We start from the raw sequence: 24,911 nt of genomic DNA, 5'->3' as shown, positions 1-24,911 counted from the left end.
CCCCGAGCACTTTGGGAAAGAGGAGCGCCTGCAAAATTACGGGGAGATTGTTAACCATTACATATTGGAATGTAGGCTGGTACCCCCACCAGACCCAAAATTATATAATAGAGAAGCTGTCGCGTGGAGGCGGCTACAAATTAAACATTTATGAACCCGGCATGGGCTTATCACATGTATCCAGAGCTGAGGTCCCATGATAGATGCACTCAATGTGGGGGAGAGGGAACCTCGAACACATATTTTGGGAGTGCCCAAGTTCTCCCGGGGCGGGCAAAAATATTTATAGTAGCCAAGTCTGGGTGACCCTGCTAAAAAGCCCAGACCCCGAGCTCCAGCGCACCACCATCCATCTGACGGAAGAGGCCGCTACCAGTCAAGGACTGCCAGCCAGCATCTAACCGCGAACGCGCCACTCCCTGTTTTCCAGGCCTAGGTGCCAGGGGTGAAGGCAAATGTCTTTTCTGATGGCAATAAAGGTTCAAACAATCAATCAAAAGCCGAGTGAAGCCCCAGACAACTCCTTTCATAAAAACTAATTTTCACTGCGCATTTGCGCTGTCCACTGAGAGGTGAGCTAAAGCGCTTTTCTTTTCGAAATTGTTTCCAATAGGCTCGCAATATTTGGTTAATTTTGTCACAAAGCCCCTTGATCTACTGCTGAATCTAGTTAGAGAGCGAATGCTATTGTGTGTCTGGCAACCAGACGCCGCTTGGCATCTGTAACGTTGAGTGCATTCCGCCCACTGGATAGGCAGTGCACCTCTCCCCCCCCCCCCCCCCCCCCCCCCCGGCTGTTTAATTGTTGATCGCGAGAGGTTGGTCAACCAATGAACACTGCGGCCTATTGCTGCAGTGCCGCGTGTCTGCCACAACGTTGCCAGTGCTAATGCATGCAGCCAACATCTCTGTATTTCAACTCGGCCATGTACCTTCAAGCGCGATTGAAACGTCCACTCATCCAGGCAGCCAGTTATGCGCCCTTTCTTTCCTCAAAATCATCGGAGTCGAGAACGTTGTCAGCGCCAACGGCAACGAACACAATGAACATAATAATAATAATTGGTTTTTTGGGGAAAGGAAATGACGCAGTATCTGTCTCATATACCTTTGGACACCTGAACCGCGCCGTAAGGGAAGGGATAAAGGAGGGAGTGAAAAAGAAAGGAAGAATAGGGGCCGTAGTGGAGGGCTCCGGAATAATTTCGACCACCTGGGGATCTTTAACGTCCACTGACATCGCACAATGAACACCGACAACACAATGAACACCGACAAGTCACGTTTCTGCCACAACGTTGTACGCGCCGACGCATGCAGCGCACATCTTTCACTGCCGCCACGTACCTCAAAGCGCGATTCAGGCGTCCACTCATCGGCCCGGCAGCCAGTTATGCGCCCTTGCTTTCCTCAAAATCATCGGAGTCTAGAACGCTGTGAACGCCAACGCCAAAGAACACAATGAACGCCAACGACCACGAAAGGAAATGGCGCAGTATCTGAGCTCCCGTATCGGTGGACACCTGAACAGCGCCGTAAGGGAAGGGATAAAGTTGCACAAGAAATAAAGCTTAAAACGCTAAATGTTTTTCGATCTCGAATTCAAAACGGACTGCAGCCGGATTTTTGAGAATAGCGATCCTGATAGCACTTATAACACGTTCATGGCAATGCTGATAAGTATTTACAAGGAATGTTTTAAGTTGAAAAAGGTTACGAAGAATCATAAGATACTTAAGCCATGGCTCACCAATGAGTGCCTGGGAATGATTCAGAAGAAATTTTTTTTTGTTTTCAGAACTTTTGCGAAGCACAAATTCAGCAGATTTCTCTAGTTTCATAAAATACCGCAACCTTTTAATAAAATTTTTACGTAATGTTAAAATAAATATTTTGAGAATATACAGAGTGCAAACAAATCTCGCATCGATGTATTATGGCGTAAACTTAATCAACTTCTGAACCGTAGTATTCGCCAAACGAAAGAGATAGAAATAATAGTAAATAGCAAGCGAGTTAAAGGCAAAGAGTTGTCAGACGTATTCAATGACTACTTTGTACATGTAGCCAGCAGCGTTTGTTCTAATCCTTCAACACAACATTTGGGTGATCCGAGTGTGAATAGCGCTGTTTTTCTCCCAGCAACTCCAGAAGACGTTCATTCGGTTTTCATGTCGCTTAGGAATTGCAAGGCACGTGATATAGACGGCCTCCAGATTAGGCCGATAAAATTTGTTCTAGATCTCTTGGTCCCAGCACTTATTCATATAATTGATGTTTTCCTCTCTACGGGAGTCTTTCCCGAAACTATACGGCGTGCAAAACTAACAGTTCTTTTTCAATCAGAGAATAAAAATGAGCTCTCGACCTATCGCCCCCTCTCGGTTCTGCCTATCATATCAAAAGGACTAGAAAAAAAATATTTGTAAACGCGTCACTGCGTTCTGCGAAAAATATTCCATTATGTCACCGCAGCAGTTCGGATTCCGTAAAGGAATGTCAACTCAGTTGGCCCTGCTCACTCGAAAGGAATTAATATTGAATGGGTTCGAAGAGAAGAAATTAACCCTAGGCTTATTTGTAGACTCATCGAGAAGTTTCGATAATATTGACCACTCCATATTGTTCACTAAAATGCAGCACTATGAATTTCGCGGCATTCCTCCGGCGCCTTTAAAATCATACTTAAGCATCGGAAACAGAGCGTTGCCATTGGTGAAGAGCTTTCCTCTCGGCTATGCTTAACAGCGGGGGTCCTGCAAGGTCGTATTTTAGGGCCGGTATTGTTTAACTTATATGTAAACGATATAATTAACATCAGTGACAGCGCACATTCCATAGTTTACGTAGATGACACAAGTATCTTTCTACATTAAGATAATGTCGTAGAACTTGTGCGTTTAGAAAATAATACGCTCGCTTTGTTGTCTGATTGGAGTGCTACTAACTCGCTAAAAATTAACATATAAAAAACAAAGGCCATTTTATGTGCGCCATCACAAAAGCCTGTAAACTCTGACATAGACCTGTACCTTGGAAATGATAGGCTAGACATTGTCAAAGAGATAAAAACCTTGTGAGTCATCTTTAATGAACACTTAACCTGGGATGCTCACGTAGCCCGGATAAGTAAACACCTCGCGAAGACTTGCGGTATCCTATCTCGACTTCGCTACACTATTCCTCCAAAGATTAAGGTTTTATTGTATAACGCCCTATTCTCTCCTCATGTAAATTACTGCAGCCTTGTATGGGGCAAAACATCCCAAAAGAACTTTCACGAACTATTTCTTATGCAAAAAAGAGCTATCCCTCACATCGAAAACGTTTCGTACGACCCTCACACAAGCGAATTATTTCCACTTCTTGATATTCTTCCTGTCAAGCATATGTACGAATTCAACCTATTGCTAAAATAAAAACCCAGCTTGAAAATTCTCTCAACTACTTTGACACACTGCGGAACCTGACAAAAACTTCGCAACTTTCCTACGACATCAGACAAAGAAAGATTTGGACACTGTCATTTTCTACAATTAACCAAGGGTGCAAGAGGATAGCAAATTGTGTTCCAAAACTGTCAAATAATTTATAGGATGTAAATCTAGATATAAAAAAATCTCAGGAAAAGACTGGAAAAATCTCATTTCTAGAACCGATCTTGCAACAACTTAGCCTAGCAATGTAACTAACTTCCGCTCCTCAATGCCAATTTGTTGCGAATGTATCGATAATTTCAGTGTCCTTCATCTAGTGGTGGCTTTATATGGTTTCCCTTACATTTCGTTGTATCAAGTCTTGCGTAAGTTTGTTTATTTTTTTCTGCTGTGAGATTACAGCAAAATGAACATGGTGCTTTTTTCTTATGTACGTTATGGTAACATGACATGCCAAGTGCTTGGGTAGCATTGCAGTGTGTAACATATGCACCAATGTATGTCCAATGGTGTTATTAGTTGTCTTATTGGTTGTAATATGTCTCAATGTACGCCTATGAATAGTAAGCTTGATTGTGTCCAATGAGAGTGTCTACAACATATGTATCTGTGATCTTATCTGCTTTTAATCCAGACATTTATAATTGTTTCAAAGAGAAGCTGTATGTTAACGCCTTTCAACCTGTCAAATACAGGGGCAGCAACCTTCACCAAGCTGCTAATCAGCAGCTTTTTGTTGCTTGCCCTCGCATTTTTTGTACTCTTGTAAAAGAATGCGAAATAAAATTAATTTAATTTAATTAGCGCTGGCAACGTTGCGCCAGAGCAGCGTACGTTGGGTGACCAACCTCGCGCGATCAACCATTAATTTAACTGCCACCTGCCAGGGTGGCAGGGTGGGCGCGCTGCCTATCCAGTGTGCGGAACGATCTCGCCGCGTCTAGTTGGCCGATACACCACAGCTTTCGCTCTTTAACCAGGTTCAGCAGTAGTTAACCGGCAGCTAATTTTTTTATCTTGCCACGCGTTTCAAAGCCTGCATACTCATAATCACTCATCTACGCATCAGTACAGATAGACTCTTTACGAAGTCAAAGGCCAGAACGCAATCACAAGGTCCGCATCTTATTCAATTCGAACTGCGGGGTTCGAAATGAAGCGCAGAAGTCGACGACGAGCAAGCAGGCACTGCCGCTCGCTCTAGGCCACCTGCGCAGAGACGAGGGAACAGGCAAGGGAAGAGACAACGGATGATTTTTCTCGGCATTGGTACCCGTCTGATTAGTGCATACGCACTAAAACGCAGTCTTTGAACGCGGCTACCGAAAGAAGCCACAGTTACTTGCATTGGAGTGGGCTAATATTCCCGGTCTTTTCGCACGTTAGTTACGCTGCCGAATGCGCGGATAGAAAAGAGCGCGTCCCACACGACAGAGAAGAAAAGCTATTTACGCTACACGCAAAGCGCGCGCGCATTAAGGACATAATCTGCTTGAAGAAAAAATATGCTCCAGCTATGTGCACCCACGCGCTGCCTTTGGGCTTTCTTCATAAGGCTTAACCCCTTGTTTTTATCCACAGAATAATACTACATTATGCGCCCGTATCCTGTAATCAGATTGTGCTGTAATGTGTTTTGTTTTTTATACTGATTCCCGACATTTTGACTCGTTTGCTTCTTGGAACACGTTTTTTTCCCGTGTCATTTTTTACCCCGTACTGTTTCGATGCGCGATGTTTGCACGTGTGTCGTTAAGTCCTAGCGTGATCCCGCACGTCCGATGCACGGCAGGCTTTGAAAGCGAAGCCGTGTTCTCCCCGTCGTCCTAATTTATGGAACAGCCGTGGAGCCCGGTCTGTTCTGTTGCGAGCGGCGCCTGCCGATCGGGTGCTTTAATAGACTGCGCACACACCGAGGAAAGCGCGTGTTGATGCTTTTCCGCTGCCTTCAAATCCGCTTCGCCGCCCCGAGCGTCGTCCCTCACAGGGGACCGTCGCGAGCGCACCGGCTCGAGGCTAATCGCTCTCGCCAGGCGGCGACGTCCGACGGCGCACAAAGCAAGCCGAGCTCTACACGCAGGCGGCGCGTGCAAGGACGCCCCTCGGCATTTGTCCCTCGGTCGCCGCGCCTGCTTCGGGCTCCTTAATCGTGCACCGTCTGTTTTCCCGCCCGCGCACCACGTTTGCTTCCACAGAAGCTTGGCTTAGGTTAGGTGCCTTGCAGCTTTGAGGAAGCGTGCTTACCATATTGTTTACCAATGGCTGCCAGGACACAGCGGCATCGCAGGCAACCACCACGCGGACGAGGCCGCGCTCACCATGGGGGTGATTGTGTGTCCGTCCCTTTCTCGATAGTCGACGCAGCGGGTAGGCTTAGACCACTGTCGCGGGACTTCACGCTCCCCGCGTGGAAATCAGGCCAATTCTCGCATTCGCGTTTAAAAACCTTAGACCCTGAAGATCCGAAGCTTCGGCTTCCATCCGGCCTACCACGACGTGAAGCAACTTTGTTGTGTCGCCTGTGGCTTAGTGTAGCTTGCACCAAGCATCGCTCTTACTTAATAGGTATGGCTGACAGCCCTGCATGTGCCATCTGCGGGTTTGATGAGACTATAGCCTACATTCTTTGTGAATGCCCTGCCTACAGCGCCGAAAGACAGTCTCTCTGCCGCGCACTGGAGAATCTAGACCTGCGCTCACTGCTACGCTTTTTGAGGACTTCTAGCCTGCACGATAGGCTGTGACTTTACATAGTGACTTTAATTTCCTGCAACTGTCTTTTCTCCTTCATCTTTTTCGCCCCTCGCCCCTTTCCCCCCGTGCAGGGTAGCAAACCAGCTATTCGTCGGTTTAACCTCCCTGCCTTTCCTCCTCCTCCTCCTTTCCGAGTGGCAGTGGCATCGCGGACTGAGTGTCGGGAAGCAAAATAAAAAATCAGTCATGTGATGAGATTTTCGTGGCAGTACCAGAGGCTGTTTAAATCAACCCGAAACTATCCACTAACACTATATGCTACGCCTAGTCGTCCCTCGCCCCATTTTCGCCCTATCGGCTTTGGCACGCAAAAGCATCTCAGGCTCTCTTTTGTTTCCGTCTAATTCGTGGCCTGGGCGCCACCGCGACACGAGACACCACCGGCGCCGGGCTGCTCAGGTCGCTTCCTTCGGGGACGTTCGGTGAGGGGTGGAAAAATAAAAAAAAAACACTTCCATCACTCACTGCGGAACAGTCACTTCGAGCTCGTCGCTGTCATTGATGGCCGCTGGCGAGCGTCCAGTGAGGATGCAGTGAACGCAGAGTAGACTAGCAAAGGTTTGCTTTGAGTGCGTGAATATCCTTCCTGTCACTCATGCGTGGTTTGCTGTAAAATACAGCGATGGCGATCGTGTGATAGTGCTAGTTTGTGATTTACAAAGGCGTATGTTCGTTTCGCGATGTAATTTTGCTAGGGAACGATGACGCGTAAGAGGAGCGTGATTCCCATTAAGGGAATGGAGGTTATAGGCTTTGGCCGGGCGCTAGAAGTAACTGGAAGCAATGATCGAAGCGTGTCTTAGTGGTAGAGCATCCGCCTCGCATTCGGGAGGTGCTGGGTTCGATTCCAAGTGCCGCCGGGGACCCACCGGTTTTCTAATGAGTACAAGGTTTCTTCCGGCATGGTTCTAGGCTCTTCTGGGGCGAGATGCTTGGGAAGAGGGTCTTGGACCAAACCGTTGCCTTGACGGATCAGAGATAAGTTCCGCCGTCAAGCAACACTAAATCCGCCTCTTGCGGTAGAATCCCAACTTGTGGCCTTTTTTTCTTCTGTCTCTTTTCACGAACCACCTTTCCAGGCTGATTGTTCGAAACTGGTTTTGCCCCCCGAATGGTGCAGCGGGGTTTGCGGCGCCTCCTCTAAGCACACACCCCTGAGGAAGCCGCGCGGCGAGCCGGGGGACGCTTGTACCCATTTTGACCGATGGGTAGCCGGCGGCGGGTTTCGAACCCACCACCTTCCGCAGCCGAGGCGGACGCCCAAGACCCCAGATCCCGACTGCGAGAGAGGGCAGGGAAATTGAAATTGTATGGGAAACGAAAATGAACAAGGCGCAGGTGGGCAAACGCTTCGACAACGGGACTTGTCTTCGCCACAGAGAAGTTTTAATTGAAAACTGCTTCCAGAAGTTGCCTTCTCCACAAACTTTTCCGGCACATTCACAGCAGAGGAAACAGTAACGCCGTAATAAATCGTGTAAGCGTGCCGTGCTGCATCTGAAAAGTGTCTTGCGCTGCCTACACGCATTACGGGCCTGCAGCGGCTGCAAAGGCTGTGCTCGCTCCGAGCCGGACTGTTCGAGGACTGAGTGCGCGGGGGACCAGTCTCGTGCTGGCAAGCTCTCTCCTCATGGTGGCAGGATTAGCAGCCATGCCGTCGTCTTCATCTCGCTCTCGTTCTGGCTGTGTTATGCAGCGGCGATGGTTGACTAAGACGGCCTAAAGTAAAAAGACCCTGCTTGCACTGTTCTCGCATGGTATCCCAACTCCTGCAAGTTGGCTGCAACCAATCCTCTAATAGACTGCGCCAGGAGGCCAAAGATAGCAGACAAAAGAGTTTAGTACTTTCCCCGGACTTAGTGCATTAGATATGAGGTTGGCTCAACGAATGTATTCTGTTTAGTGGGATATGGCGTAGGTTTCACTTAAGTTTTACTTCAGCCAGCACGGGGGACCCACTGGTATTCTGTAAGCAAAATAAAGGTAAAAATAAGGAATAACGTTGTTGAGGTATATGCCCCGCGTTTACTCGCAATCTCCTACCTTCTGGTATCTCATCAACCGTCCATCTTTTCGCTGACGATTGTGTCATCAATCGCCGCATCAGCAACAACAGTGGTCAGACAATATTACAGGAAGATCTCAGCAGAATCCAAAAGTGGTGCTCCGACTGGCTAATGCAGCTCAATGTTTCAAAATGCAAGTTCATGCACATTTCACGCAAACGCCCCAATCTCTTTTTTTTTCATACACCTTGAAATCCATAGCCTTGTCTCAAACTAATTCATACAGGTACCTTGGCATTGAGATAGCGACCAGTCTATCATGGGCAGATCACATAACTAATTTATGCGCTATTGCTTCCAGGGCACTTGGATTCATAAGGAGATCACTTGCCCTGCCTCCCCCAGCCATCAGAGAACTAGCATATGTAACATATATTCGCCGCAAACTAGAATACGGCTCAACAATATGGAACCCTCACCAGGCCTACCTGATTGACTCACTAGATGCCATCCAAAACCGGGCAGCACGTTTCATCACCTCGCAGTACAAACCTCGGCTCAGTGTTACTGTCATGAAATCATCTCTCGGTCTAAAATCATTAGCGCTTCGCCGAAAAACTTCAATTCTCTGCCTCTTCCACAAACTGTACTTTAACTTTCCAGCACTTCAGGAAAACCTCCTGCGCACTCCGGTACGATCATCTCGCCGCTTATTTAATTCATCTAGCATACAACGCTTGCACGGCTCCACCAATGCATTCAACAAATCGTTTCTTCCTTGTGCGATTGAATTCTGAATAACCTACCCGAAAACATTGTTGTTGAGACTAATCCTTCCAACTTTAGGCAGCTACTCATCGAACATTTTCAAGAATAATAAAACTTTCCTATACCCGGTGTCAGCTACGATGCACTGTAAAACGACCAAACACTTTGTTGGACACATTCTATTACTGTAGTGTGTATTTCTGTGTGCTTCTTCTTTACATTTTCTTTGATTGACTATATTAATTTGTTTCTCTTTTACTTTGCCTGGTTTTCTCAATTTTGTTTGCCTTTTCATATGTATGACCGTCGGACACTATGTATCATCCCCCCCTCCCTATGTAATGTCCCTACGGGACCCTTAAGGGTTAATAAATGATGATGATTATGATGATGATGCATTCAAATGAACTCGATAAATCTTAGCGAAACTTGTAATTAGATTTTCAGGCCAAAAAATCGCACGCATACTCAGAGAGCAGTTTCCTTGGACGGCTGACTAACTTTATTTCGCTATTACGTTATAAAGGTGTAGAAGAGAATTATATAAAATACTGGAAGATATCTATGACCGGTGAAAAGCTACAGTAGTCCTCCATAATGTCAGCAATAAAATTGCAATAAGAAAGGGTGCCACGGAGGACGCCACTTCGCCAATGCTATTCACAGCCTGTTTTCGGGAGGTATTCGGAGGCCTGGAATAAGAACACCTCGGGCATAAGAGTTAGTGCCTAAGGTTATGAGATGACCTTAGTAATTTGTCATTCGCTAACATTCCCTTGCTAAGTCACTCAGGAGATGAACTGCGCACCATTCTGAATGAGTTAGACAGGCAGATCGGTACCATGCGTCAAAAATTTAACACACAGAATACAAAAAATAATGCTCAACAGTCTTGGAAGGAAACATCAGTTTACAATTGGTAGCGAGGTGCTGGAACTGGTAAGGGAATATGTCTACTTAGGGCAGGCAGTGAGCTCATATCCGGATCACGAGAGTGAAACAACTAGAAGAATAAAAACGGGGGGAGCGCATTTGGCAAGTTCTCTCATATCATTAATGACAGTTTACAATACCACTGAAGAGGATAACAGTATACGGCAGCTGTATTTTACCGGTACTCACGTACGGGGTAGAAACGTGGAGTCCAAGAAAAAAGGTTCATCTCAAGTTAAGATTAAAGCGAGCTATGGAAAGAAAAATGATAGGTGTAACGTTAAGAGACCGGAAGCGGGCAGAGTGGGCCAGGGAACAAACGCGGGTCAGTGACATCCTTGTCGAAATCAAGAGGAAGAAATGGGCTTGCGCAGGGCATGTGATGCGAAGGCAAGACAACCGCTGGTCATTAAGGGTAACGGAGTGTATTCCAAGAGAAGGCAAGCGTAGCAGGGGGCGGTGGAGAGTTAGGTGGCCGGATGAGGTTGAGAAGTTTGCGGGGATACGGTGGCCGCAGCAGGCCGAGGACAGGGTTGATCGCAGAGATATGGCAGAGGCCTTTGCTCAGCAGTGGGCGCAGTCAAGCTGATGGTGATGATGATGATGATTAAAGAGCTTCGTCAGACTAAAAATAAATAGATACTGCCGCGACTTGGATTCGACCCCGCGGCGACGAGAACAGGTCAGCTTCACTGGCCACTGCACGAGAGCACTATGCTATGGCCGCAGCCTATCACGCCTCTTTTAAACTACAACACTCTCTCGCGCTGTGCATTGCACATCGTTGTTTTCATCGCCCAATATTACTCTCGAACTAATAATATTCGCGCATGAACTATGCGGCGGTAGTGACAGTAGGCTGTGCGCTGCATGCATTGGCGTGCTCTAGAGCAATGCACGTTGCCGTTGACAACATTGCTGCTGAAACTCGGCAGTGCAAAAAATTGTGCTTAGCAACGGTGAACCGCCATCCAATTTGTTTTTCTAATAAAGAGAGAGAAGACTGAACGCCCGAAAAGTGTCCTCGGCCTATTTAGGCATCTTGGAAGAAAGCGCCGACGGCACCTCTCGATTTTATCGACTCCACTCCCAAGTGCGGATTTAGCAAGCGGCTCTATAAAGGTCAGCCGCCAAATGTAATCGGAGCTGCTCACTTTCTGATCGACGTTTTGCGACGCCATCCGCGGCGGAGAGTCGGAGAGAGATCGATTTTATTTCCCGACGTATACCTGCTGGGCTTCTGTCCTTGACCTCGTCGCTCTCATGGCTGACTGTCCCCGCGCAGCGAACGCCTCCCCTTTTTGGCCGCGTTTTCATAACTCACAACAATATCGATTGGTGGAGGCTGCAACACACAAGTACAGTCGGAGCTTAGTTGTCACAAAACCGTGGCGCCAGTAATCTTAGGGACTTTATGGAAGGAGATAATTATATCTGCGCTGCTTGCTTTTAATGTTCAAAATTACTAGGGCTATGCACACGCTTTGTCAATGCGCACAGGCGTTGCGGGTAAACCCAATGGCTGTACTTGATGACCAGGAAATAAGTGCAAGAATGCAAAGCAAAAGCATAGATGTTTGGGGCAGTTGGCGTCCATGCATGTTTGAAAAGTTGACACCCTCTCCGTTTATTTCTCACGGCTAAGTTTAAAACAAAGTAACCGCAAGGTGATACACGTATATCTCGTCAGTCGGGTCCCTTAGCGGTTGGGTGCGCTCATGAGAAATTTTCTGGGTGGTGGCAGGAGACGCGATAGCATTAACAGTTCACCTGCAGTTGCGTTTAAGTTTTGTGCGTAATCTTCTTAAGTTGTCTATATCTACGTCACACGCGTACATCGGCCACCAAACTGCGACCTTTCGGACAACCGAGCTACCTCCAAATATCTGTTCCTTATGAATGCGAAATCATTACTAAGCTATGTCGACAAGGTCGTGTCCTCAAAACGCGTCCGCAGCTGTTGGGAGGAACTTAGAAGAGGTAGCGCCAAACGAATGGTTGTAATCGAAAGGGGATGAAGTGAGGAAGATGATGAAAAAAATTATGTCTATAAGTTAATTAGTTACTTAATGAGAGCCAAAAATGACCAAAAAGTGGGCATGTGGCTCCAAATTCGAAAAATCGGAAGTGTGGGCGGAGCCAACGTGTGGCGCCAGATTTGAAAATAAAGCGTGGCGCCAAGCTTGAAAACTCGACATGGGCAATTGATGTAACTTGATTAAGTAAGACAATTAATTATGGTAATTAAGAATGTGAATGAATTTTCATCAGTGCTTAGTCGAATAAATGTGAGGAGAAGGGACAAGTGAAGCAAAGAGAGGCGACTAGTGTCGAGGAGGAGTCAATGCTTTCGCATTCCTCCAACGCGGGTTATCGCAATGACCTCAAACGTTTCCGTTGGTCCTGATTGTGCCTAGCTACACTCCTGAATTGGCCTTGGTAGCAGAATGTTAAAAGCACTAATCTAGCTGGCTTAATTCATCGCTAGTTAACCTTAATACGAAATAAACCCTCCACTAATGCAGTTTTATCCCGCTTAACGTACCCTATAACCCATTTTAATCCAACCTAATCCATCTCTAATCTGCCTTAATAAGACTTAATCCATCTCTAATCCATCTTAGGCATTCTGAATTCGCCCACTAATTCATCTGAGGTTTTTAACCACCAAGTTTTGGGCGACGCCGGGCTTTGTGGCCGAAGAGCCATCTATCGTTTTCGCATTATTAAGTAGCGATTTATTTGGCCGCCGCGGTGGGTCAGGGGTTAGAACATTTGGCTACTTAATCGAAAGACGCGGGTTCGATCCCGGCCGCGCGGTCGTATTTCGCTGAAGGTGAAATGCTAGAGGCCCGTGTACTATGGGATGTCAGTGCCCGTTAAACCTCAGGTGGTCGTAATTTCCCGAGTCCTTACTCATAACCTGAGTCGCTTTGGGAAGTTATGCCCCAATAAACCAAACCAAACGAAACCGAACCAAAAGCAGCTATTTGCTAAACTATAAAGCATTAAAACAATTTCAATGTGACGCAAACAAAGTCCAAGCACAGAACATTTCACTGCAGGCTTTCCGATGCTCCTTGTACGTATTTTCGCTTGCGCAGAGGTCTTACTATAGTAAACTGGTTCTTGCTTAATCATGCCAGCGAGATTTTATGAGAAACTGTTGTCGCCATCTTAGGGCTACATTAGTCTTATATGTAGCAGTTTTACTGCCAGGACCTATAGCGTATAACCAATAAAAACATTGCAGCGCAGCAGAATATGACACAAAACGGAGGTGAACACTAGGAACACTAACTTGCAACAAATTTTATTGATCTCAAGACGCAAAGTTATTTTCCAGAACATGAAAAGTTGTCTCAAGTGCGGACAAGATTAATGTCTTAGATATACGAGCTCTTTATCAGAAAGGGACGTGGATGGAGTGGTTACGCCCCCATGTGCGTCCTGATCTACGTATCTTTCCAGCTTCGATTATTTCTTTGTAATTGCATTTTTGCTTCTTCCTATTATAAAACATCTGTGAAATCCGTTGTTGCAGCACTTGGAACATAATACAGGTGTTGCAGGTAATCATGAACACTGCCTAATTTCTGGTGAGCTGGTTAGAATAAGGCGATGTCAGTGGGATTCACTCAATGAGGCTCTACGTGTTCCGATTTGACCTGACACGAGGAATAGAGCAAATCGATTCCATGTTGTCGCGCCATTATCACTATACTCACGCAGTTCACTACGCACGCCACATTCAGCAGATCACTAGTTGCGAAATTATTCTTGTCTTGTCGAATGTGTTGTCAATAATGCACTGCTTGCATTCATTCTGGAGGAATGGCCGCCGCGGTGGACCAGTTGTCACTGCGCTCGACTTATGACCCGAAACACGAATTTCGATGGAGACCAATTTCTAGAGGCCCGTGTAAAGTGCAATGTCCGTGCAGATTAAATAACCCCAGGTGGTCTAACTTTCCGGAGCCCTTCACTAAAGCAAGGGTGAATGGTGGGCCAGTTGGTGAAACATAAGCAAAGCAGCAATGTGGGCTAGTTGGTTGTACATTTGGTTTGAATAACGCGCTACACACTAACAAGACGACAACTGGAACGGGGGACACAGGACAAGCGCGCAGACACGACTGGAATACTAAAGTACATGTCCTTAACATCCACTGATACACAGGTAACTGGCGTGCTTTTCTTCAAGAAGGCGATGACTTCTTCAGAACCCTGGACTTTAAACGGGCCGTCCACCTGCAGTCTCGAAAGGTTCCCTTGCAGAAACCGCGCGGCACACCTCTGCCACGTCTCCCTGTCATCAATGATTGTCCGGAACGGATTCCCTTCCTTATGTGTTTTCACGGTGAACAATGGCGTGAGGCTCAGCTGTTTGCAGTCCTTGACTTGTTTTGCTGGGTGTCCCAGATCCAGACTTGCACATAAGTCTTCTGCTTGCTTCTTTACTCGCTTTAGGTGTATTTCTTTCAAGTTGGTCACAGCAAAATTCTTCTCCAGCGCTGTCAACGACATTTCCTTACAGTAACCATCTTTCATCACTACGAAATTTCTTGTTTCATCCGCTACTAGTAACGCTAAGTTGTTTGACTTCAAAAAGTCCAGCGTCTCCTTGGTGGCTTTTCGGACTTTTTGAAGTCAAAACACCTAGCGTTACTACTGTCCGATAAAACAGGGAAGTTCGTGGTGATGAAAGATGGTTACTGTAAGGAAATGTCGTTGACAGCGCTGGAGAAGAATTTTGCTGATACCAACTTGAAAGAAATACACCTAAAGCGAGTAAAGAAGCAAGCAGCAGACTTATGTGCAAGTCTGGATCTGGGCACCTAGCTAAACAATTCAAGGACTGCAAATAGCTGAGCCTCACGCCATTGTTCACCGTGAAAATACACAAGGAAGGGAATCCGTTCCGGACAATCATTGATGACAGGGAGACGTGGCAGAGGTGTGTCGCGCGGTTTCTACAAGGGAACCTTTCGAGACTGCAGGTGGACGACCGTTTAAAGACCGGGGCTCTGAAGAAGTCATCGCCTTCTTGAAGAAAAGCACGCCAGTTACCTGTGTATCAGTGGATGTGAAGAACATGTACTTTAGTATTCCAGTCGCGGCTTCGCGCTTGTCCTGTGTCCCCCGTTCCTGTTGTCGTCTTGTTAGTGTGTAGAGCGTTATTCAAACCAAAGGTAAAACATGTTAAAGAATAATTTTTACCAGCTTTGTCCTGTGCAGGTTCTCCTCTTGTCCCTCGTCTTTTTTCGGCTAGTAACACTTATTCTTCACTAAAGCGTTCCCATACCATGAGTCACTTTACGACGTTAATAATTCGTTTTTGGGGAAAGGAAATGGCGCAATATCTGTCTCATATATCGTTGGACACCTGAACCGGTCATTAAAGGAAGGGATAAATGAGGTAGTGAAAGAAGAAAGGAAGAAAGAGGTGCCATAGTGGAGGGTTCCGTAATCATTTCGACCACCTAGGAATCTTTAACGTGCACTGACGTCGCACAGCACACGGACGGCTTTGCGCTTTTCCTCCATAAAAACGCAGCCTCCGCGGTCGGGTGCGATTTCGGGAACTCTGGAACAGTAGCCGAACGGCCTAATCACTGAGCCACCGCGGCGGGGTTGACGTTAAGCCCTTATGAAACAAAAATCATCATTCTGGAGAAGTGAGGCTAAAATTGCTTCCAATGCAGTACGTGTGTGCCGATCCAAATAATACTGAGTTAATCTGCAAATGGCTCGGGCGGCCAGCGCACTATGAGAATAAACTTGTTTTTTGCGAAAGTTTACGAGCGTGCTGATCACCTATATTTCTAGCGAAGAACAGCGCTTTCTTTTTGCTTCAAGCATTGATGTACAAGAGAGTGACGAAACAAGAAGATAAACGCCTTTAAAAACCATTCTCTTGAAGCGAAAAGCTTCACTACGCTAGGCAAAGCTGGGTAGGCAGCACGAAGACCTTGAGCGACCTTCAGGCCAACCATGGAAAGCCGTGTATGACCATATGTGGTGCAGCTATCGTGTCGAACCCTTGACCCCTGACATTGACCCATGACCTTTAGTTGACATTTGACCTCTGACCTTTGATATTGAGTGACTTTTGGGTTCACGTCTAACCTTAAGAACATCCGATGGGGTGATGTGAAGCCACATGATGACATCTGATCGGGGCGTCGTAAGACCATGTGATGCCACCTAATAGCCATGTGGTCGTGTCGGTATATACATAACAGCTGTCGCGAGCATGTAGCGGATCTACCTTGGAAGAGCCTCATGCGCTTAGCAAGCGTCCTTGCATTTGGCGTAATTCCAGGTTTAGCCAATTTAAGCCACTGCCATTTTTTTTGTTTCATGGTAGCCGATGCATATCAAGAAAATGACACCTGAAATCGCAGGCCTGCCTTCTCGTATGAAGCACAAAACACAGTAAGGCGAAGCTTTGGCTTGGCTTATGCGGGGTTTAGCGTACCAAAGCGACTCAGGTTATGACGGGCGCCGAAGTGAAGGGCTCCGGAAATCTCGACCACCTGGAGTTGTTTAACATTTACTGACCTCGCACAGTAAACGGGCGTCTAGAATTTTGCTTCCAACGAAATTCTACCGCCGCGGCGGGCTCGAACGCGCGTATTTCAGATCAGCAGCCGAGCGCCATAACCGCTGAGCCATTACGTCAGCAATAAGGCAAAGGAAACATTTCTAAAGGCCTCTGGCACGGCAGCGGAAATGCGAGTTTCTCTGCACTTTTACCGACCTCGTCGTCGACAAACAGAAAGTTCGAAGCGAAAAAAAAAAACCCCACCCCACATGCACTTTTAAAGAGCAGACCAAGCGAGCGATGAAGACAAAAAGAGCAGATTCCGCTAAAGAAGAAACGGTGCCGTCCTGGAGCGTTAATGTCCTCTCCCATCATCAGTCACATCTCATAGCTGGAGGGGAAACAAAGAGTACGCGTCTCAGGTATGCATGCAACGATTCGGTGAGCCGAGAGGAGAGTCTCGGCCCGCTGGACATTATTCATGGCCCGCTGCCTCAGGTGCAGTGCTCTGCTCTTCGCATCCTCAACCTGACGGCAAAAAAGTGGGAAAGAACACGAAGAGCGACAGCGTGATATCTCGAGCTGCCGCTTTCATGCGACACTGCTGCAGCGCAGGCGGAACGGCCTGTTTTGGTTACCCGCTCAGGGAGAAAGATTTTTTTTTACTTATGCCAGTTCTGCTGTGTTTGTGTTCGTATGACAGAAGCGCATCCCTTTGAGAAAAAATTTGCTGCGGTTTAACTACTGTTGATCCTCGTCAGAGGGCAAAAGTTGTGGTGCATCGGGCAACTAGACGCGGCTTGGTGTCGCTGTAACGTTCAAGGCGTTCCGGACCTACTTCTCTGCTCGCTTAATTATAACTTCTGCAATTTACACGCCCATCATTAAATAATTCATGAGCACCTCAGTACGTAACTCGAAGAAACGTTTCTAACAGATTTGTGCATTCACTAGACACGCAATCTAAGCCATCGAAAGGCTTAGACCGGCCTGTCTCGCCTGTAATGCTTTGATGGTAACAAAATAAACTATTATTATTATTATTATTATCAGTCACGTTTATGTCAAACCAATATGGCTTGGCACTTGAGCCGGTGAAAGCTAGCACAGAACTTGCTGCAGCACACGAGGCGGAAATTGGCGCACTGAAAGCAACGGTGGAAGCACAGGCGGAGGAACTACAAGCTCTACGTGAAGTAATATAGCATAAAATGTAGTCTGGAGATTGAAGGACTGCAACAAGAAGAAAATGAGAACTTGAAGGAAAAACTGGTTGACCTTACGAATAAGCTTGAGCTGAACTTTTCGATCTCAGGCATTAAAGCAGCCCTTCGGGTGCCCAGGAAAAAAGAAAACCAAACTGTGCTTATCCGTTTCTCGACAGCATCAGTGAAGGAGTCGTCGTTTGAGGCGCGTAAGAAACTGCGACAGTTATGTGTGACTGATTCAGACCTGAACCTTTTCAACGAAAATCTAACCAAGATTAATCGGGACCTGTTCTGGCGCACGCGCATGGCAGCGAAAGAAAAAAGTATTCAAGTACTGCTGGGTGAAAGGAGGAAAAATCTACGCAAAAAAAAAAAGAACTCAAATGCCTCTCTCATTCGTGTGAACCGGGAAGCTGATATTAAAAGAATTGCTTAAGCAGAATGGCCGCTACTTTCAGTGAGGTATCTGATTTCACCTCTTTCAAGAAGTCGTTTGGGCGCACGTCACCACTCGAATTTACACTTGTTAAAATAAACATTAGGAGTGTACGTAAATACGGAGAGGAATTAAAAGCGCTAGCTGAATCTTTGCTTTATTTTGTAGATGTTTTTGAGGTCACAGAAACCAACGTACCAGAATATTTCCTACTTATGTTCTCATTAAATGGATACAGGTGTTGCAGCATAACACGGACTAACCGTAGAGGCGGCGGCATTGCTATATTTGTGAATTAAAATATGAAACATCACTGGTAAACTTTAAGTTCAGGTATGCGGAATGCCTTATCGTAAAGGTTCATTGTGTAAATTATGAACTGTCAATGTTAACGGTGTAACGGCCTCCATGTAACAGTGCTACTCGTTTTGTGTTGGAACTGGAAAAAGCATCGAAGAACTAGTGATCAGTGGATCAAGTTTGCCTGGCAGTGGATTTCAATATTACCATCCTATGTTCAACAAACACATTAGTATCAGATTATTTACCCGTTTTGGCATCTTATGGTTTCGCGTCAACGGTGACTGCCCCGACAAGACGAGAAATTTTGAATGGCTGTTTTGTGACATCTTGCTTAGACCATATTGCGGTTCGAGCGCCTTATCATTCGCTTACTTTTTGTGCTATCACTCATAGATTATCTGACCACTATGCTGTCGCTTGCCGCGTATCCCTAAGTGCATCGTTCGTTGGCACGCAGTAATCAAGTGATAAGGTCAGAACCACGTCAAAATTTTAGATTAAGTTTGTGCATCAAAAGAAACTAGACAGTCCCATTGCGAATTTTACCTGGTCTTAGTTGATTGACGGTAGGCCCCCAGATCGAGTGTACGATAGCTTTTGTCAGCGTCTAGCACATTTCGAACAGTCCTGCACATTTTTCAGGTATAAAAAGTGCAGGAAAAGCTATCCATGGATTAATTCCGATATTATGCAAGCCTTATCTCACAGAGATTGGCTTTGGAAAAAAAGTAAACGCACCCCTAACAATAAAGACGTCCGATTAGAATATAAGATTACAAGAAATAAAGTAGTTGCTCTTCTCCGCGCTGCAAAACGTCGTTTTTTTTAACACAAATTTAATCAATCGTCCGAAAGTGCTAGCAAAACTGGGTCGCTGATAAACCACCTCAGAGGTAAATCCGAGACTGCAAAATCTGCAATCGAACATTTTCCCGGAAACCCTGTCGAAACAACTGACTTGTTCAATCATTTCTTCAGTCAGGCTTCAACAGGGGCGTTATCTAAGCCTCGGCAGGATGTGACGCCTGGTGATTCTTTGTCAGCATCTGCATTTCTACCGCGGCTTTCGAAATCTGACCTTGCCCGAATCATTTCCAGTTTTCGAACGAATAAACCACCTGGAGTAGATGGAATATCTGTAAGTTGCTGATAAGAAACTTTGAGGCGCTTTCAGATATTGCGCTTTTTATGTTAACTGGCTTCCTAGATACTGGAACTATGCCACAAAATCTAAAAACTGCTTTAGTTAGACCACTCCATAGGGCAGGAAAGACATCTATTATTGAAAACTAACGGCCTATATCCATTTTGCTCGCATTACCTCAGGTTATAGAAAAATTTTTGCTCGAGGTAATGACTTCTTTCATTCAAAAGTGTTCAATTTTGTCTGACCGACAACTTGGTTTTGTGCAAGGCCGGAGTACAATTTCGCTCCTGAAATAATTTGCAGATGATTCGTATTCTGCTTTTGAGCAGAATCTGTTTAGCTGTGCTTTGTTTCTCGACGTGTCCAAAGCCTTTGATTCAGTTTGCCATGACATATTACTTCGCAAATTATATCTTGCTGGTTTTAGGGGCCCTCTTCGATACTCTACTTCAAAACTATCTCACCGACAGGTCAGAAATGGTTGTTAAAGGTACCAAATACTACAGCAGCAAATTATCCCTTGGTGCTGGTGTCCCTCAAGGGTCAATTTTATCGCCTCTTCTCTTTAACATATTTATGAACGATTTCATTTCAGTAATCCCAAAAGGTAAAGTCTATCATTATGCGGGCGATATCCTCCTATAACAAAGCATGTTAATCACAGAAAGGCTGGTGAATATCTGCAGCAATCCGTGCATGAAGCTATGGTCTGGCTTTTTAAAAACAAGCTTACCGTCAATCAAAAAAGGCACAAATTATTTGCTTCTAAAATCCCCTGAAGGTTGGAACCACGGTCATTCCAGTGTATCTTCATACCCAAGACTGCTTATCCTGGAAGTGTACTCCTGTCGAAAATACAAACTCGAATAAGTATCTCGGCATTCATTTCGATAGTGACTTGTCGTGGCATAATCATGGGGTGCATGTAGGCTCCAAACTAAGATCTGTTGCATGTTTACTCTTTAACATTAAAACTTCGGTGCCGCTTCAGACTAAAAATAATGATAGTGCATTCCCTTGCACAAAGCCCCTTAAGGTATGGTATAACGGTTCTCGCTTTCTGCTCCCAACGTTTTCAGGACATATTTGATAACCTCTTAAAAAATAGATTAAAAGGTGTGGCGTGTAATCGCGTGACACCACCAAACAAAGGCATTTTTCATGATCCCGGTTTCCCGTCCTTTCAATCTTTATTCATTTCTACGGTTGTGCTGCGGCATTTCTGGACGGATGAGTTTAAGCATCCGCACGTCTCCCCGCGACCGCTGCGCAAAGAAATGCGCTTCGTTGTACCGCGCGTATCTACTTGATATGGAGCAGCAAAACGCTGCGTGTATGTCCCCAAGATATTTAATAATTTGTCAAACGACTATTTTTCTTTGGGCTCTCGGTCTAAATTGAAGAGTATAGTGCATATGTTGAAATACAGAAGTATGTATTTATTCTCCTTTTTTTTTGTCGCAATTTTCTTGTGATCACTCTATGCTTTTGTTTCGATGCCTTAGAAACCTGACCTACATTTATTACTCTTATTTGTTTCCTTTTATTTGTTGGTTTTAAATTTGTGCATGTATACTGCAACCACATCGCTTAGCTGACGATGCCGGGCCACGTCACACTAGCCACCATTGGTTTAGATGGGCCCGTTTTGTTGTAATGATTTTCTTGGGTGCTTAATAAAGGTTATTATTATTATTATTATTATTATTATTATTATTATTATTATTATTATTATTATTATTATTATTATTATTATTATTATTATTTATTTTTTTTCCCCAACATGGCGCCCAGTAAGGACGCATGTGTGCTGTGCTCCCGTCCGTTTTTTGGTAAGCAGCAGTTTTTTCGTTGTGCCGACTGCAACAAACGTGTACACGCGAAGTGTGTCACTTGGAGTGACGACGAGCTGCAGCTTTTGAAGTCCGGCTCGCGACCATTCATGTGCAATCTGTGTTTGTCGTCTTGCGGCGGTGCTAAGCCTAGCGACGGTGGCGAGTCAGCGGCTGCATTCCTTTCTTCCACGGCCCACCAGCCCCATCACCCGACCGACCCGACCGGTTCCCTCGCTTCCTCCCCGACGGGCGAACCTGACGGTGCGCTTGCCTCGCTTCGGGCTCTCCTCCTCGACGCACTTGAGGGAATCTCGTTTCTGAGCGACGAGGTCGCCCAGCTGCGGGAGGAGAATGAGCGCCTTCGTGGTGACAACTCGCGGGCGCTCGCTCTCCAGGCCGAGGTCGTTGCCTCTCTGCGGGCTGATGTTCGCAGCCTACGCGAGGAGCTTGCGAGGCGCCCTGCTTCATCGCAGCGTGATCCGCCTTTCGTCGAGCCCCTGTCCGCGAGCAGTCCTTCCCGTATGTTCCAGCCATCCAAGAGCTACTCTGCTGCCCTTCACTGTGGGATGGCACCTGTTGATTTGGCCACCTGCCCAACATCTGTATCTGTCCCCCCACTTGTAGTTAATTCGCCTGAGGCGCAGAAGAAGCACCGAAGCCCAGCCATCACTGGCTCGTCGAGCTCATCCAGTCTGAACGTCGCCAGACCTCAGAAGCGCCCGAAGGCTATTTTCGTCTCCAAGCTGTGCCCTGAGACAACGTCGGCTGATCTGACGAACCATCTGAAGTGCGTGAACGTCACCCCCCTAACCTGCCGGCAGTTGAAAACGAAATATGACTCCTACTCGTCCTTCCACCTCACAGTCAGCGCGGAATTTTACGATCAGCTTGTTGACCCTTCGATGTGGCCTACGGGCTGCATCTTCAAGGCTTTTCGTGGAAAGCTCCTGGATGGTATGTTGCATCCTTCCGAGCTGACGGTTGATCGCAGTCAACCCTAACTTGGATATATATTATCAAAATGCCCGAGGTCTTCGGACTAAGGGACCTGTATTTTTTTCTAATGCATTAGCCTCTTGTTACTCGGCTGTTGTAATTACTGAGACCTGGCTGTCTAGCGAAGTTAACTCAGGTGACTTCTTTCCTAATAACTATTCTGTTTTTCGAAGTGACCGCCCTGAATCAGCTTCTAAACAAAAGGGAGGGGGAGTGCTCATTGCTATTGACAGTTCCGTGCAGTGCGTTCGGCGTTCCGACCTGGAAACCATCGAAGAATCTGTCTGGTTAGAGCTCACTTTAACTCGACATCAAAAACTCTTATTGGCAGCTTTCTATATTTCCCCTAATCTGCCTCCTCCTGCCTACGATGATGTACTACATTCTATTGAATATGTTATCACTTCTCATAGCAAGCACAAACTGCTCATTTTAGGGGATTTTAATACTCCAGGTATTAACTGGAATACCTTTACATATTCACACAACAATCATTATGTAGTTAGTAAGTGCAACCGGCTTTTAGATTTCATAGCTTTTAACACCTTGCAGCAACACAATTTAATTGAAAACTGTTGTGGTAATGTTCTTGACATTTGTTTATCTAATTTTGAAAATGTTCGAGTCTCGTCATCTGACATCTCACTTACACGCTGTGACAAATTTCATCCTCCAATTCTAATAACGGCTTCGGTTTCTGTCCCACCTTCTGCTAATTCAAATCGTGCGGGGAATTCCCCCCGTTTCGCTTACGCACTTGGCGACTACGTTGGTCTCTTCGGTTTCTTCTCTTCTGTCGACTGGTCTGTTTTAAGCGAAATCAGCGATGTTGACGAACAAGTCAGTCGCTTCACTGAAATAGTTCTCAATGGTATGCGCCAGTACATACCTATGCACACTCCTACTCGCAGCAAGTTTCCGTTCTGGTTTTCCAAAGAACTTAGAACAGCGCTGAAACTTAAGGAGCGGGCCCACCATAAAGCGAAACGCCCTGGGCTGGATACATGGGCAGATGAATTTCGCCGCTTGCGTCCCCTTTGCAAACGCCTGTACAAGCGGGATCATGAGTCCTACCTTGATTATTTAGAGAACAGTGCCTCTAATCGTCCTACTGAATTCTGGCGATACGTTCGCAAGCGTTCGAATAAATCTGATAGTTATATTCACTTAGTTGACTCTCATGGGAATGAAATTCGGAATGTCGCTGACGGCTTTGCTCAACACTTTTCCTCCGTGTACAAATCTCCACTTTTCGACTCCGTGTGCCTTCCAGCTGGTGCACATAATTCCGTTCTTCTCGACGAGAAGTTAGTAAGTGAGAGTCTTAAGTGTTTGAAACCATCTTTATCCCCTGGACCTGATGGCATTCCAGCCGCCATAATAAAAGCCTTCAATAGTACCTTCGTCCCTGTTTTAACCACGATATTTAATAACTGTTTGAAAAATTCTGCCTTTCCCCGCGTGTGGAAAACGGCGCGTGTTTTCCCTGTCTTCAAATCAGGAAACAAATCTGATGTTTCGAACTACCGCCCCATTTCTCTTCTTTGTGCAACCTCTAAGCTTTTTGAATTAGCTTTGCACAAAGTACTTTCCTTCCACCTCAAAAATGTAATCATTCATAATCAGCATGGTTTCATAAAAGGTCGTTCTACTACAACTAACCTTGTGACTTTTATGACGTATACATCAGCTGAAGTCCTTCAGAGGAGTCAGGTAGACGCTGTGTACTGTGATTTGAGCAAAGCTTTCGACGTTGTTACTCACTCATTACTTCTTCAAAAGCTTCTGCTGTTTGAGATCGACGTTTCAATTGTAGCCCTCCTACGCAACTATCTTCTTGATCGGTCCTGCTTTGTCAGTGTAAATGGACAGACCTCATTTGTTTACACTCCAACCAGCGGAGTTCCTCAGGGCTCGGTATTAGGCCCGCTTCTGTTCTCTGTTTTTATCAATGACGTTTCCTCCGTGGTCAAAAACTCCTCATTTCTCCTTTATGCGGACGATATAAAAATGTTCAAGGCAATACATACTCTTCACGATTGCTTGTCATTGCAATCTGACATATCCGCCTTCTCTGATTGGTGCTTGAAGAATGGGCTCACTCTCAATTCATCTAAAACCAAGGTAGTCTCATTTACGCGTAAAACGCACAGTCTTCTCTACTCTTATTCTGTGAATGGTAGGCCGCTGCCCAGGGTTGATGAAATTAATGACCTCGGCGTACTTTTCGACCGTAGCCTCAGCTTCTCCTCTCATACAAAACGCATTGCTCTACGGGCTATGCGTACACTCGGCTTCATCTGCAGGCTTTCGAGAGAGTTTCGATCCCCACTTCCTTTCTTAAAGCTCTACCTCTCCATATGCTTGCCGCTTTTGGAATATGCGTCTGTTGTTTGGAACGGCACTTGCCAGTCGAACTGTGTAAAAATCGACAGAGTTCAGCTAAAGTTTTTACGCATATTTCAACATCGGTTTTCTTGCAAAACTTCCAGCTCTCGTCCCAGACGGAGTAACTCACTGCAGCTTCCTTCTCTTAGCTGC

This window comes from Amblyomma americanum, chromosome 7 (genome assembly GCF_052857255.1).
Source record: "Amblyomma americanum isolate KBUSLIRL-KWMA chromosome 7, ASM5285725v1, whole genome shotgun sequence".
NCBI lineage: Eukaryota > Metazoa > Arthropoda > Arachnida > Ixodida > Ixodidae > Amblyomma > Amblyomma americanum.
The sequence above is the reverse complement of the archived record's forward strand: the minus strand, read 5'-3'. Positions refer to the sequence as shown.